Here is a 15746-nt window from a genome sequence, read left to right as displayed (position 1 = left end):
CTGGAGAACTTCGGTCTCTAACACTCCTGAGGGCTGGTGCGTGCCCCTCACTTCCGGAACTCAACTAGGGCTGGGGGGAATCCCAGCAAGATCTAGGGCCCCATCTTCCCTCCTGGAAACAAACACAACAGACCGCACCCTTCCCTCCTGTCCTCTGTCACCACTGTCCCCACGTGTGGGACCTAGAGAAGGCAAGAAACCTAGCCACTATTTTCTTTTTTGTTGGTTTCAGGCTTTCTTCTGCCTGAGTGAAAATGAAACAAACATCACCCCCTCCTCACCACCCAGACACACACATGCGCGCGCACAGCACTTGCGCACCCGCGGCCGGGGTCGGGGAGGGGACGGGCTCGGCACCCACCGCCGCGACCCAGGCGGGGCCCCAGGCACCGCCCGCTGTGTCCAGCACACGCCGCTCACTCACGCCGCTGGCCGCTGCCCGCTGCGCGCTGCGCGGAGGAGGCGCCCGGCCGGCCGCGGTCCCGCGGGAAGGGCAGGAGCACCCCGCCCTGCACGCCCGGCACAGCCTCCCGAGGGCTCCCGTGAGTCTGCCACGGTCAGCAGAGTCCAGGCGCTGTCCGGCCCCCAGCGCTCTGGCGCCCGGGTTCTGCGGATCAGGTGGGTCCCGAGGCCGCGCGTGGGGAGGCGGGCACCGGGCGGAGGGGCTTCGTGGGCGGCGCGGGTGGCCAGGGGAGCCTCAGGCCACTGCTCCAGCGGTGCCCCGCGTCTGCCCTGCCTGCGCCTCTGCTTTTGTTCTGGCAGCGTTTCCTCTGTCCTCAGAGCTGACCCAGTCTCTGACCCCATCCTGCACCGGTCGCGCCTCTGTCCAGCATTCCAGACTCAGGCCTGCGGGGCTGGGGGTTCAAGTGTCCCCTACCCCGTGGCTCCTGCAGGGTGGGGACCGGGCCAGCAGGGGTTCTCAGCTGGTCCAGCAGGAGAGCAAGTCTGGAAAGGCAGGGGAGCCATCGAGGATGTGGGGCGGGACTACAGTGTGCGAAGCGCTGGCGCAGGGAGTGCAGAGCTGGAGCTGGGGTGCACCGTGACAGCACGGGGCAGCCAGAGCAGAGCTGTCGGAGAGCCGAACCGACCACCGCTCGGGCCCCAGCGGGGAACGTTTCGGGCGCTGTAACTCCCCGCAGCCCAAGTGCAGGTCGTGCGTGTCGTCACTTGGGGAAATGGGGGGGGGGGAAGGTCCCTCAACTTTTCAATTCATCTCATTCCCACTCAGGACACCCCTCTGCGTTAGAAAATGGCAGGAAGACCGCCAAAGTAAAGGATTGCACAAACTCTGAATAACATCCAAGTAACAGAAAAAGGTGGGGGGCAGCGCCAAAAAGAGAGGAAACCCAGCCACTTGAGATTCCCCGATTTTCCCTCCTGTTGTGGGCGGGAGAAGAGGCCCCAGGGTATCTGGCCGCTCCTCCCCCCAGGAAGGAACTAAGACCCAGGTCTCTCTCTCTCTCTCTCTCTCTCTCTCTCTCTCTCTCTCTCTCTCTCTCTCTCTCTGCAGTGGTTTGCACACCTTCTGCCTCTAGAGCAGGCCTGAGTGCCTCCTTCGTTTACCTGGTAATAGGTAGGGGTGTTTTGCCCTGCAGATGCAGGGTAGAGGCCTGGTCTAGGGCTTCCCAGCTGGGGGATCTTTTTCCAGGGAGATCCTCAGGTTCCTGGCTCGCAAAGTAAGAATACTATTGGCGACATGCTCCCGAGTAAGCAAATGTAAAGTGCACTGCCAGCGGCCAGGGCCACAAGGGGAGGGTGTGGAGGCTATGGCTAACCTCCGCTTTGTGGCTGCTCTAAGTACTTTCTACCTTCTTTGGAGCTCTTTCTGGTTGTCTCTTGCCTTCCCCACAAGATGAGGGAGGGATGCAGGTCCAAGTGCTCTCTGTTACAAGTAACAGATGTTCAGTGACTGTCCAAGGCAGAACTGAAAGTGTCCCTGAGGATTTCCTCTTCTAAGAGACTTCAAACCATGTCCCAGGAGGCATGGTATCCTGGCTTCAGAGCCACCATGGCAGGGGCAGAGCACCTAGAAGCCAGAAGCCAGGGCCCTGGCCTCTGCAGTTCAGTTCTACCTTTATCTCTTCCTTATCTGTGGAACCCCCACAGGATGCTTTGCATACTCCCTGAGCCCAGCTTAATCTGGCTATTTTTGGTGGAGTGGCTCCGTTCAGAGCAGTGCAGAGCAATTAAGGTAAGGTCTTCTAGCGGCCAGGAACCTGTCTCCAGAGTGTGAGGCCAAGAGTGACCTTTCCTGGCCAGGCAGCTCTGAGCTGCTTTTCCTACCTGTTAGCACTCACCTACACTGTAACTCCAGAGCCCAGAGTGCCTTCTTACCTCTAGGAGAAGAAGCCTGCTGAATGTCATTCTCTGAACACTTCTGGACCTTACTTAGAGTGATTTGGGGTTACGGGATTCCTAGCCTAAGGGCATAGGCTAGGTCTCACTAACCCATTTTACAGCTGAGGAAGCAAAAGTTTAGAGAGGCCAAGTACCTGACTCATGGGCACTCAGCTGTAAATTGCAGCTAGGATTTGAATGCATTTGCCTGGCTCGACTGCTTGTGCTCTTTCCTTTTCAGCGTCTCTCATCAGTCTAATGATGGGCCTCATGGAGAGGGGGTGGGAAGAGCTGAAAGGAGATGAATGAAGTGGGGGGGACGGGCTTTATACAGGTGCTTTTGTAATAGAAGTATGCTTCTGTTTGAAATGAATGTGTTTTCTGCCTGTATTTTAGTGCTTATTTTATAGATGCTTAAATTTATTTTTTTCCTATTTTCTTTAAGATATAATTTCCATAGACTAAAATCCACAAATCTTCAATGTTTGCTTGGCTCAGTGAGTTTGGTTTGTTGCTTTATCCTGGGTAACCAGCTTCCCCCACCCCATGAGACATGTAATATTTATATCACTCTAGAAAATTAACATTTCAAATTAATTTGCCTTCTACTGTACCCACCCAAGCACCCATTTTCTGATTATATCATCCTCTGAGCAATATTTGCCTCTGTACATAGAATCACATTGTGTGATTCTATGTACAGAGGCAAATCACTCTTTTATGGTTGGCTTATTTCACTCAACTTAAGGTTCTGAGATTCATCTGCACTGTGTCTGAGTCATTTGTTCTTTGTTGTCAAGTCATATTCCGTTACACGGATGTACAACAATTCCTAGCTTCTTTCCTATTAATATTTGGGTTACTTCCAATTTGGGGCTATTACGTGAGCATTCTTTTTTGACGGAGATGGGTACTGTGAATTGAACTCAGGGCCTCATGCTTGCCAGGCAGGTGCTATGCTGCTGAGCTATATCCCCAGCTCCTTACATGAACATTCTTGTCCAAGTCTTTTGAGAACAGTGGTTTCCTACTAGCCGTGAAACTGCCGTTTCACATTCATTCCCGAAGCAGTTCGTGAGAGCTACATTTGTTCCATACCTTGACAGTATTTGCTTTGATGGTCCTTTTGATTGTAGGCATTTTATTGGCTGGTTGGTGGTATCTCGTTGTGATTTGGACATTCTATTTTTTAGGATTAAATTTTGGCTTTTGGAAAAGGCAATATGAACAGGGGCAAATCTATGAAACAAGGTGGTGGTGTGGACCACTGTTTAGCAGGGAAGAAAGCAAATGGCAGTTAGATCCCTTAGGAATAGGGATTTCTGCATTCAGAAGAAGTCTGAGTGTGTGAAATGGAATTTGTAGGCTTAGTACTTATATTTTATAAACTGGGAAAGTTCAAGAATATTCATGGGTTTAAATATGACTTTATTTTTATTTTTTTTTAATTTTTATTTACTTATTTATTAATGTCTGAAGCTCGGACTTCTGGTACTGCTCCTGTTTTCAGCCTCTCCAGCACTGGGATGACAGGCATGCACCACCATGTCCGGTCTTGGTCGCTGACTTAGCGTGCCCAGGGGCAGCCAGTGTGGCATATGGTGCTGGAGGTGAAACCTGGGTCCCTACTCTTGCCTACGCAGGCATTCGGTCCACTGAGCTATCTTACTGGCCCTAAATATGATTCGAATAGCTTTCATCTTATGTCCAATTTTGGGCTCCCAGCTCACATGTGTAACTGCCCAGTAGGCATCATTGCTTGGGTGTCTCAAGACACTTCAAACTCAAGTCCAGATAGACTTCATGGTCTCATGGTGGCTTGAGGTCAAGGGTCACTGGATGAGTGATGATGTCACTGAGAGGATAAAGAAGGAGGAATGTTGGGATGGGAGAGACCATGAATTGAGTTGAAATAAGCACTGGGAGTTGCATTGGGCAATTAGGAGGTCATCAAAATATAGCAAGGGCAGTTTGGGTAGAGCAAAAGACAAGCAAACCCGATCACCTGGGTAGGTGATGGTGGAGAAGCGGAGACTGTGAGCATAGTCAATGGTTTTCAGTTTATCTGAAAAGGTTAGAAGAAAGATTGAGCCATAGGGTGGTGCAGGGAGACAGGGTGAAGGAAGAGATTTTAGGATGGAAGGACTGGTGAAGCATGTGGATTCCAGGAAGGATTTAGTCCAGGGGAGGGAAAGGATGATGGATAGAGCTAGGCACTAAGAGGAACAGGAGGTTACATGGAATTGGGACTTTGAAGTAAGCAGGGTGTCTCCACCTCTGAGACCAGTGAGTGAAGGAAGATGAAATTCATCAACAGAAACTTTCTTCGATCCCCCTTCATCGCAACTTCCTTTATCATGTGTGAAGAATCACCTCTCATCGCTGGCATTGTCTTAGCCACTTTTCTTGTTGCTCAGACAAAATACCCAACACCCAGAACTCAGAAGAGGAGAGGTGTTCTTCTTCAGGTCATAGTTTGTTGAAGTTTTAGTCCCCCGTCCACTACTATGGCAGAGGCACATGGTAGAGAAGAGCCGAGGAAAGCTGATCATGGTGTGGAGGTGGGAAAGCAGACAGCTTGAAGGAAGAAATGGCACAGGGAACTATGCCCTTCCAGGACACTGCCCCAGTGACCCGCCTTCTTTGGGCATCTTCACCTCTGAATGTCACATTTAGCTTCAAAAACTCATCAGTAGATGAACCCACTGAAGATTATCATGACCCCATGATCCAGTCATTTACCTCCTCAAAGCCTTAAGTATGAGTGTGCGAGGCTTTAGGGGGACATGTAGACATAACTCATAACACATAGTATGTATCAGTTAGCTTTTGCTACGGTCATGCTGTATAACAAATGACATCGGGCTTAGCTTTTGAGGTGCTTATTTACTGTTCATATAAGATATTAGCTGCAGGGCAACTGTGGTCCAAGCTTTCATGGCTTAGCTCTAAATTTCAGACAGACAGAAGCTTTGTTCCAATGGCACTGTGGTCTTGTGTCTAGATGCCCTCTCAAACCCTTGTGCAGTCCTAAGTGGGGCTTTTTCAGAGGTGGTTAAATCTAAACTGGGATGCTAGAATTAAAAGTGTGTGATTGCTAAATCCCTCCACTGATTGGGTTGGCACTGTCCTAATCCCAGTCGCCTAGATAGCATACGTAAGGGGCAAGTTGCTAAGGTCTCTTGCTTGGTTTGCTACCTTCTGCCTGCCATGAACTGTTCCTCCTCTGCAGTGTCCCTCTGTCATGTGCCACCCTGCCTTGGGGCCAGCCAACTATGGACTGAAATGTCTACCAACCATGAGCTAAACAAACTTTTCTTCCTTTAGCTTTGGGTGTCCGGTACTTTGTCTCAGCAATAAGAAGTAAATAAGACAAAGAGTCTTCTCATGTTAAGATCCAGCTGGGGAGCTGTTTCTGTACTTGCTGCTTTCATACTGAGAACTGGAGCAGGAATGAGATGACATATCGTCTCTCAAAGCCTCTACCCTGTGCTCACTGTCATTTCCACCTACTTTCCAGCCAGTCACCAAGCCCAGGCTCGACTTTATAAAGATATGTACTTCGCTTATGGGCACTGAATGAGTAGTTGGGAACAGGAATCCATTTGACCAACTAGGTTTGTCAGTGCGGTAGCCCCCTTATCTGTTGGAAGCATTCTAAGACCCCCCAGGGTATGTCTGGGACCTCAGGCAGTAGTGAGCTGTGTATGTATACTATGTACCATGGTTGTCGGTGACAAACAGTGCCTAGCATCTCCAGTGAGGATACACTGGAGAAAGGGACAGTCATTGTTCATGTCTCAGGTTGGACGAAATAGGATGGCACTTGATATCATCAGTTGGGCTACAAAGAATGGCACAAACTTGTAAACTTAGGATTTGTTGTTTTCCGAAGTTTTTTTATTTGATGTTTTTAATTTGTGGCTGATCATGAATAACTGAAATGCAAAATTCAAAATCCCAGAAGAGGGGCACTACCATCACTCCCAGATCTGGGCCTGCACCTTTCTCTGTCTCTCCAACTTAATCACTTTCATGTGGCCCACCCTCCAGAGCAGTTGTTCAAACATGTCAGTGTCTTTCTGATCTTGGTCTCTTTGCACAATCGGTCCCTCTGCCTGAAAATCACTCCCCGTTCTCCCCCTGTGCTAGTCAGCTTTCTGTTACCGTGATAGAAAACAAGCCAATTCATTTAAAAAGAGGAAAGGTTTACTTATTTTGGCTCACGCTGTCAGACGTCTCAGTTCATGGCTTTGTGGATCTGGTGCTTGCTTTGGGCCTGGGTGGTACAGTACGGCATGGTGGGAGCATGTGGCAGAGGAGGCTTGTTGAGCTGCTGACACCCAGGAAGCCAAGAGAGAAGAGAGTGGCCCAGGTGCCTATGTGTTCTCTAAGCCTGCCTCTAATGGCTTGCAGTCTCCCACTGTACCTTACTTCTTAAAGATCCCACCACTTCCCAGCGGCACCCGGGATGGGAGCCACAACCTTTGGGGAACACTCATCCAGGCCACGGCACTTCTCCCCTACCATCAAATCCATGGCCTGGTTTGTTTTCTCCTTTGTCTTTGCCAACTCTCTGAACAGTCCTTTTAATTCCAGCCCCACTCCCCACGGAGTTCTGGTGCACTCTCCCCAGGCTGGCCCCTACTGTGACCTCCTCACCCAGGCCCAGCTCCGCTCTCTCCTCCAGTATATTTTGTCATTGCAGTCCAACACCTTCTGTCCAGGCACAGCTCTGGCCTGTGTTGATCCTCATAAGGCTCCCCACTGCCTTCAGGACAAAGCACATTCTTGGTTAGCAGACAGGCCTCCGAGGTCCTGCTGAGCTGCTCTCTAAACTTCCTTCCCTTTGTCCTTATCACTCTGCCCCTTGGGACCTCTGCTCCAGCCACCAGGAGTTACTGAAATTCCTGAAATTCTCCCCTGGTTTAATACCTCTGGGCCTTTCCCTCTGCAGCTTCTTCTGCTTGGAAAGCTATCTCCAACCTCCCCAAATCCACCGGAAGGCTCCTGCTCGCCTTCACAACCCAGCTTCATCATTAACTTCTCCATGAAGCCGACCCGCTCACCCTGCCCACCGAGGATTAGGCATTCCCTCCCTCCCCACCAGCACCCTAGTCACCCTGCCGTGCATGGCCCCTGCTGTGCTTCTGCCACATCATTGCAATATTTCTTACTTCCTCCGCCACTGTGAGCTGCCTGGGCCACAGAGTACACTATTCACGTGACCGCTTTGCTTGACACGCTCTAGTTCACTGTGGCCTCTGAGTTTGCATCGTTGGTTGCTGTCAGACATGGGGCAGGCACCTCACGGCCCTGCCTACACACGAAGGTCTGCTGATGGAAGCATTACCTTTGCTCCTGAGAGAGAGGCTGGGCGGAGACATCTGGGAAGTCCAAGGGTGCTGTAGATTTAGCCCGTGGCTTGCAGGCAAAGGGAACGCCACTGAGAATACTTTACCTAGTATTCTTTCTGAAAGTCTTTCTGGCCCTGAAAAGAGGGAATAAAATTAGTTGCCTGAATGTCCAGGCAAAGAGCTGATGTGCTCCGCGTCTCAGACTCAGCATGGAGGCTGCAGGCCTCCCTGACCTAAAGCTCAGGCCACAGGAGTTCTCTAGGTTTGGGTTGCAGCTACCTCTCTGCTAATTTTTATTGTCAAACAGGGCCTCAGAAAGCAGCGGGATGGATGGTGGGGGCGGGGATCCAGTGCCTCGAGTCCCCATGCATGTGTCCGAGGGGTCCCACACAGACATCCACAAGGGGTTTGGGTGCTAGGCAGAGGCTTCTTGTGGTTCCTGCTGGAGTCATGTGCTGTTGGCATGTAGGGATGGCAGGAAACAGTATGGAGCTGCCACCCGGAGCCACACCCAGCTTAGGGAGCGAGGGAGCTGAGCTGGAGAAGGGGCATCTAGAGCGCGCCCACCCGGAAAGCTGAAAGAGAGAGCTGTGGTCAGGACAGTTGGGTGGTGCAGAAAGGCTGTGTAGAGAAAAGGGCTCTGGACACAATTAGCTGACTGTGGGTTGACAGCAAGACCTGGGAAACACAGAAAAGCAGTTACAGAGTGATTGCGGCTGGGATTGTCTACCTCTAGCGCAGTTTGAGATGTGAGATCACAGATGCTCCTCTCACCTGAAAACCGTGTGTGGCCAGAACCCCGTGTGGTCAGCAGAGCTGTCCTTGTCTGCCCCATTTCACACATGGAGAAATGGAGGGTTGCCCTTTTAAGGTCGTAGTAGTTAGATGTCCAGCGCTGTGCTAAATACATAGCATCAACAGCTTCAAGGAGGAAAGATTTATCTTTGGCTCATAGTTTCAGAAGATTCAGATACTGCCTGTAGACCTGTGGTGGGTCAGGAGTAGCCCGGTGGCTGATTGGCAGGGTAAAGTGCTCACCGAGTGTCAGACAGGAAGGGGGAGTGGGGTGGGGTACGGAATGGGGGCTGGGGGGCAGTGGGGAAAGGGAAGGAGGAAGGGGGAGGGAGAGGGAGGGAAGGGAGGAGGAGATGCTGGGCAGATGTGGTCAGGGGGGCCAGGCCCAGGACCAGAATGCAGTTCCCAGATCATGCCCCCACGGTCCATTCCTCACAGTTGGCAGCATTTCCTGTTTCTATCCTTTCCCAACAGTGCCATCAAATTATGACCTTGTCAGTGGATTGAGCTCAGTAAACTGAGGAAGTTAGAGCCCTTGTGATTGAATCAGGCATCTTATATCCAAACTACGGCAAAGGTTTTGGCCAAAGCCTCATAGGAGGAAAGTAGCAGAAGGGAGGCATAAAAACCAGATTCAGGCTCCAGTGTGGTTCGGCTCCACGAAGGTGAAGGAATGAGGTGACCGATACAGTGACCTTCCCTGGGGTCCAGGAGGAAATCCTTTGGATGAGGCTAGGAGGAGAGTTGGGGGCCAAGGGACTAATTCTTGCAGACAGTGGTCATTTTGTCTTAGGCTGGGAGCACCTGTAATCAGGAGCTTAGAGCTCTGGCCTGAACATGAGGTGGCCGGGTCCCCCCGGGACTGTGCTGCCAGCTGTCAGTTCTGAGGGAGCCTCAGTTTCCCTGTCAGCCACTGGCACAAGGCACAATTCTTGCAAAGTATCCTCTGAGCCACACCTGAAGTTAAACTAAAAGCAGGAGAAAGAAGCCTAAATCCATAAGAAATGGATTCTTAAACCAAATCCCAGGAGGACGAAGCAGCTGCTGCCCCTGGAGAGATTCCAGGGCGGGGCTCCCTCTTGACCTTTTGGGCCCCTGGGTTTGTGCATCTCAACTTCGAGCTGTGAACCCCACAGTCATTCAACATTCTCTCAGCTGCCCATCATTCCATTCCATCCTTTGTTAGCTCATCCAGGCTTTATTGATAATGGAAATTGGAGTAGCATACCTGATAGCCCCAGGGCTTGTCTGTGTGGGGGCTAGGAGTTAGGGGAAGTCATTAGGATCCAGTGTAGGGTGTGCGTGGCAGGGCTGATCTGCTGTGGGGTGGTGGCCCGGTAAGGCTCCCTTGGTCATGTCTTCACTTCAGAGTTGAACAGGCAGAGTGTTTCCAGTGGAGGCAAAGCTGCTCGCCCTTCAGCTGTTCTAAAACCCAGAGGCCCTGGTGGTTGGAGGGCACAGAACACAGGGGCCAAAACAAGCCCAGGGAGAGGGGAAGGCTGCCCAGAGCAGCGACTCTGAGGTTGGCAGTATCAAGAAAGAGCAGCTGCTGCCTTTCCCCTGCCCCAGGAGGCCCTCCCGAAGCAGGACAGCTGTCCCCTGGAGTAGCTCGCTTGACATCTGTGGGGAAAGCCAAGACACTTCCAAAATTAGGGGCAGGGCTGCTTTTCAGGGGAGCCAGGAATAGGGTCTTGTTTGCAAATGGCTGTCTACAGATTGGAATCTTCTGTAGCAAACTATTTTTACATATACTGTATATTATCCAGAGCTACACAAAGAAAGGGTGAATTGATATTTCCCAGTGGAAACTTAATCAAGTGTTTTGGAATTGATTTTGTGGCCACATGAACATTCAGCATGGGAGGTCCAAGGTGACAATTTGGGCTAATATACTGAGTGGTACAGCAGACGGCATAGTGGTCAGAGACCATGGCGGTAAGGAGACTGGGACAGAGAAGGCATGGTGTGTGTATTACTCATCATTTTGATGCTAGGACAAAATACCTGAGAGACAAGCTTTAAAGGGGAGCTTTATTAGTTTATAGTGTCTGGAGGGTTCAGTCCATAGTAAGCCGAAACACAGGGGTGGGAGGGCCTGCCACAGAAAGCTGCCCTTCTCATAGCAACAAGGAAGCTGAGCAAGAGGAGAAAAGTCAGGGAGGGAGGGGAAGGGAACAGCATCTGCCCTTTTAAAGCAACACCCTAATTAAAAAAAAAAATTTTAAAAAAGGGTCAGTGAGATAGCTCAGTGGAATAAGCACCTACTTAGGCAAAGACAAGGACCAGTGTTCGATCCCCAGTCCTGCATGCCGGGCTGACCCCGCCCCTGGGGTGCGCTGAGCCAGTGACTGAGTCTGGGGTGGTGGCACACGCTTACAATCCCAGCACTGGGGAGGCTGAAAACAGCAGGATCACTACGAGTCAGAGCTGCGTAGTGAGACCCTGTACCAAATACATATTTTTTTAAAAATGTTTTTTAAAGCCACACCCGTAGAGACCTGCTTCGTGTGATGAGGTCCTACCTCCTAATAAGCCCATGTGGCTGACAACGTGAGTTGTGTGAATTGGTGGAATTAGTCCCCTCATGAGCTGATCAACTTCTAAAAACCCTACATCTGGACACATTAGACTTTGGAAGGGCATTTTAGATCTAAGCCATAACACCTTGGGACTACATTTGTTGCCCACAGTGTTCCTGGGATGGCTAAAGACCTAAACCAGCCAGAGATGTGGAGGCTGGGCACAATATACAGTTAGGGGTCCTGTGTAGGAGGTATTTCAGTTTTGTTTTGTTTTTAAGGTATTTAGTACAGGGTCTCACTACACAGATTGGACTCATAGTGATCCTCCTGTTTTCGGCCTCCCAAGCACTGGGATTATAGACGTGTGCCACCATGCCCAGTCTCAGTCTCAGTTTAAGCGTCGCTGGGGGCAGGGCTGGCACAGCATGCCAGGGATCGAACCCCAGTCCTTGCACCTGCCTAAGCAGGCACTTTAGTCCGCTGAGCTATCTGGCTGGCCCTGGTACTTCAGTTCTTGCTCCTACTGGAAATACCAAGAATATTCCCCTAATGTCTGCCTTTGTGATGCTTCTTCAGGATGCAAAGCCGCTACCTGCCAAGGCCCAAGGCCCTCTCTGCACCCCAGGGACACACAGTTGGACTGGGAGCATTTGTTCTGCTTTGCTCTGGTGGTGGATGGAGGTTTCTTTACACAGACTGGGCAGCCACCAAGTCCATTGGTGCCATCAGAGCTGGGGACTTTCTAGCACTGTGGAATTAATTCCGCAGGTACAAGAAGGGTCACAAGGCCACCCTGATGGAGGGAACAGATCTTCTGGGGGAACTTTCATGGGGGTAGCCTGGCCCCGAGCAAGACTTTGCATCACCGAGCCTCAGCATTCTCATCTGTGAAATGGGTTGTTAGGGATTTCAGAGCTGAGGGTCAAGTGCTTGGTACAAGATGGCCAGGAGCCATTATCATGAGTAATGGCAAAAGCAGTGGCAACTGTGCTCAGCGGGAACCAGCGTGGCTATTATCCTCGAAGGAAGAAAACCCAGAAGGCAAATCTAGAGAATTCAAAGGCAGCCACATGCCTTTATACAAAGATATTCTCTGCTGGGCTCCTGTAAGTGTTTACCTCGGCCAGAATACTCAAAATCAAGGTGAATTTACCAAAAAGAAACAAACACATGAACAGAGAGCTCCCGGCTCACACACCTCTGCTGCACACTGTGGAAGGCAGTGTTTGCTGGGTCTCATTAGCCATTTTACATTTGCCTCCTCAGCACAGGAGCTTTACAGGACAGGGGGAGCCCTTCACATGTCCCCAGGAAAGTTCAGCAGTCCCCCGGCCCCTCCTACTGGAAAGATGTAACCCGGCCTTCCAGCCCCACCTCCCTACTCTCTACCACCCCCCTAGGCCACCTCCCCCAGCCCTCTCCCCCCCCCCCCGACGCAGGAGGCGTGGCCTCACAAGAGGCGTGGCCTGGGTCGTTGAGCCCGCAGATGTCTGGGGATCAGCATTTCTTCAAAACACGAATGCTTTGATAGTGGTACTTGCAATTTCCATGGTGTAAATGTTTCCACCACAGCCCTTTTCCAGTTTCTGCTTGGGGAGCTGAGTAAAAATATGTAGTATGTTTGTTGTATAGTATTTTCCACTCTGCCTAAATTGGAGAGATACAACAACCGCAAGAGGCTAAAAGGCAACACAGTGGTTAGAAAGGGATGAGTTTTTATGATCCTCATGCTTAGTATGATTGATTTATGTGTAAATTTAGCTGATTGGATTTTTAAATAACGACCGTGTTTGACAATGGCTTGCTGAATCCCTGAAAATTTAATAATTGGGTCACTTTTCACATTGTGTACGGAGGCAAAATACCACACTGTACCTCATGAATGTGCACAGTTACCACATGTCGGTTCAAACATTTTTGAAAAAAATGAGCAGTGGGTTTATGTTGCTTTTTTTTTTTTTTTTTTTTTTTTGGTGGAACTGGGGATTGAACTCAGGCCCTTGTGCTTGTCAGGCAAGCACTTACTCTACTGAGCCATCTCCCCAGCCCTAGCAGTGGGCTTATGCAAGCTAGTGTGACCTAACTCTAGAACACTACTGGCTCGGAGGATCCCAAGGATACCTGGCTCAGGGGACCATCCCTGAGCAGCAGCCCACTCCCTTTAGCATGTCAGTGTTTTATATTTGGTACTGGTAGTTGTTTCCTTTCTTTACTAATCTATTGCTATATCGAAGCACTAGTGCTCAGAACAGCACTGGCCTGCACAGAGTAGCTCCTCAGTAAACATGGATTGATTGATTGATTGATTGATTGATGGATTTAATAAACAGGGACTTTCTATAGTTTACATCATGCCTTTACTATAAGGCATGTCTTTCCTTGAGCCTCTCTCTCTTCACTGATAAAAGATAAAGATCTGAACAGAGACTTCCTGAGGTTCCCATCAGGTAAGAAAATTCCTGTACCTGACGAAAACATCCCTTCTGCATGGCCTGGCCAAAGGTTCTGCAAGGGAATGTCTCCAAGGGTGGGAGCTGGGCACTGCTTCTCAAGTCCGCCAGTTCTAGGCTTTTCCTCTGTGGACTGCTACTCAACATTGTCCTCAAAACAGCTTTCTTTAAATGTCCTTGGGCAGGGCTGGTGAGATGGCCTAGCAGACTGTGTGATCGCAGGGACCAGGTTCGATCCCCTGCACCATGTGCTGCACCGGCCCCACCCCCAGGCGCCCTGAGCAGCCACCGAGTCCAGGTGTGGTGGTGTGCGCCTGTAATCCCAGTGCTGGGGAGGCGGAAAACAGGAGGATCACTGCAAGTCCGAGCTGCCTAGTGAGACCCTGTACTATGGTTCCCTCTTGGACTCAGAGCAGCCCTGGGGATGCTGCCACATCTTGTTTGCATTCTTTCTTGTTTACATTCTTTTTCTATATTGAAACATAGCCACACCTTTATTTCTAATACTCCAAGGACTGATAGTTTGGTAAAATACCGTAAAAATGGCTCTCAATTTCTGTGCCTCCTCACGGAAGAAAGAACAATGTCTGCCTGTGGACTACATTTTGACATGGTTTTTCTTTCTTTCTTTCTTTCTTTTTTTTTTTTTTTTTTTTTTTTTTTTTTGCGGAGCCGGGGATTGAACTCAGGCCCTTGTGCTTGCCAGGCAAGTGCTTATTCAACTGAGCCATCTCCCCCAGCCTTTGGACTGCATTATGAGAGCCACAGCACTGGGTGACATTGTCAGCAGACTTTAGACTTCTTCCTCCCTTGGTCAACCGATACAGATACCCCTCAATTTATAATAGAGTTACATCTCAACAAGCCCATCTTAAGTTAAAAATATCACAAGTTAAAAAATGCATTGACAGGGCTGGAGAGATGGCTCAGTAGAAAAAATGCTTGCCTGGCAAGCGCAAGGGCCTGAGTTCAATCTTCTGTTCCACAAAAAAACAAAAACAAAAACAAAAAACATTGACAGGGAAAATAGCTCAGTAGCATAAGCACCTGAGCAAAGCAAGCGCAAGGTTCTGAGTTCAATTCCAGGTACCAAAACCAGAAAAAATGCATCAGATACACCTAACCAACAGAATATCTTAGCTTAGCAGCACACTCCACTACAAGTGTTACTGGTGACTGGGGTACTGTCACCACCAGGAATCATGGAAGAGTACCTTTTCATGTGTTACTAGCCCAGGAAATGATCAAACTTCACAGCGCGGTATTTATGGAATGCATACCCACGTAAAGTAAACAAATCACAAGCCTTACTGTTGTAAGTCAGGGAGCTTTTTTTTTGAGCCTCTGTACCGTACAGTTGAGAGGTCTTCACAGGTCCCAGGACTCCCTGTGACCGCCCCCTCCCACACCTCAGATGTGAGACACAGCAGCTCACTGGATGGAGACCTCCCTCCACTCTCTGCCCTTCTGGGAGCTGGAAGTCCCAGAGGCCAGCCTTCTCTTGTTCCAGTGAGGTCCGGGACAGAAGCAGGAACCGAAACAAACCCAAAGCCTGCACATCCTCTGCAGCGTCCACTTGCTCTGCTCTCTGGGGCAAACTGGGACTAGATCCCAAGACATTCCCTCTGCTGCTAAATTTGGGGGCAATGGAGAGCCTATTCTGGTGTCCAGGGCCTCTGGGGCAGCAGCCAATCCCCAAATCCTTCTGCTCTGGGGCAACACCATAGAACTTCCTGCCTTTCCTCCCCTTTCCTTCTCCTGCTGCGCCTGGCTCAACACTATGTTTAGATTGGCTTTCTCTCCATGACAGGTCTAGGATGTGGGCGGTGGGGTCCTTATTTACTGATGGGCAAACTGGAAAAAGGAAGTGATCCAAGAATCAGATTAAACAAATAATAAAACAATAATAGCTCACACTTGCGGGACATCTTCCCCTCCTCTCTCAGACACTGAGTGGAACATGTTTACAATCCTTTCCTCTTCCACATGCAGAAACCCAGCTGGGAAATTCCTTATTGTTCCAGTTGTACAAATGGGGAAACTGAGGCACGGGGAGGTTAAAAACTGTCTTCGAGGGTTGGAGAGATAGCTTGGCTGCATAAGTGTAAGGTCCCAAGTTCGATCCCCAGTACTGCATGCTGTGCTGACCCTGGAACTGGGCGTAGTGGCACACGCCTGTAGTCCCAGCACTAGGTAGGCTGAGACAGGAAGACCACTATGAGTCTGATCTGTGTAGCGAGACCCTATGGACCCTGTACTAAATACGAGAGAGAGAGAGAGAGAGA

General features: G+C 50.1%; 1 protein-coding gene across 2 annotated transcripts in view; it reads left to right on the top strand.

Annotated features, from left to right (window-relative positions):
- Positions 1 to 420: 420 nt before the first annotated feature.
- LOC101574182 (N-acetyllactosaminide alpha-1,3-galactosyltransferase-like) overlaps positions 421 to 15746 on the top strand; it is a 98042-nt gene continuing 82716 nt past the window's right edge. For both annotated transcript variants that reach the window (XM_012516966.2, XM_023701597.1), the window contains exon 1: positions 421 to 618. The gene's annotated coding sequence lies outside the window, so the exon portion shown is untranslated. The remainder of the gene's footprint in view (positions 619 to 15746) is intronic.

Source organism: Octodon degus, unplaced genomic scaffold, assembly GCF_000260255.1.
Source record: "Octodon degus isolate 3935 unplaced genomic scaffold, OctDeg1.0 scaffold00137, whole genome shotgun sequence".
Classification (NCBI taxonomy): domain Eukaryota; kingdom Metazoa; phylum Chordata; class Mammalia; order Rodentia; family Octodontidae; genus Octodon; species Octodon degus.
Note: the sequence above shows the minus strand (reverse complement) of the source record. Positions and strands in the feature narration are given on the sequence as shown.